At 35.6% G+C, this 739-nt stretch overlaps 1 pseudogene; it reads right to left on the bottom strand.

Annotated features, from left to right (window-relative positions):
- LOC128664898 (hemagglutinin/amebocyte aggregation factor-like) overlaps positions 1-483 on the bottom strand; it is a 9671-nt pseudogene extending 9188 nt beyond the window's left edge.
- Positions 484-739: the final 256 nt, after the last annotated feature.

Here is a 739-nt window from a genome sequence, read left to right as displayed (position 1 = left end):
TGCCTTATCCCTATGTTACCTTATGATTAAGCTAATGCTCTGGTGGGCTTGGCACTCGAAATTCAGGGGTTGGTCATAGTTATTGACCCATCTTGAATTTTTTCCAGCTGTAAAATAAAATGGATGGTTAATAGGGAATGAACCATTTCTATAATGTGTGCAAATAAGAATAAGTACAAAATGTACCTTCTGCGGGTGCATCTTCTGGGACTGCTCGTCCAGCTGATATATCAGCAAATGCTGCGATGAGGACCAGTAACAGGACCACTGCCATTTTACTGACAATAAAGCCGCAAAATCTGGATCTCAAAGGAGAACTAAAGACCAATGTGTCTGCCTGATTAGTTCTGTAATGCAACAGGGTTTTATAGACCTTGTTGCTCTTACACATTAACTAACGGACCTTCAGATAACACCAGAAATAAATCACACATGAAGGTCATCTGTCAGAAATATCATATATTCTATTTAATTTGTCTTGGTTACGCAAAATACAAATATTTATATTACAATTATCAACACAATCAGCACAACAGTGCAAACTTTATTACACAGGAGAGGCCAATACAAGCACACTTCTAATAGGGGGCGCTAATAGAATGTATCACTAAACAGATAATAAAGCATACATATAATTCTTTATAACATCCCTTTGGAGCAAAAAAATGTGTTCACACTGTGTGTAATAAATACAGTATATATATATATATATATATGTATGTATATATGCAAACCAATC

The sequence above is a fragment of the Bombina bombina genome, chromosome 6 (assembly GCF_027579735.1).
Source record: "Bombina bombina isolate aBomBom1 chromosome 6, aBomBom1.pri, whole genome shotgun sequence".
NCBI classification, from domain to species: Eukaryota; Metazoa; Chordata; class Amphibia; order Anura; family Bombinatoridae; genus Bombina; species Bombina bombina.
Note: the sequence above shows the minus strand (reverse complement) of the source record. Positions and strands in the feature narration are given on the sequence as shown.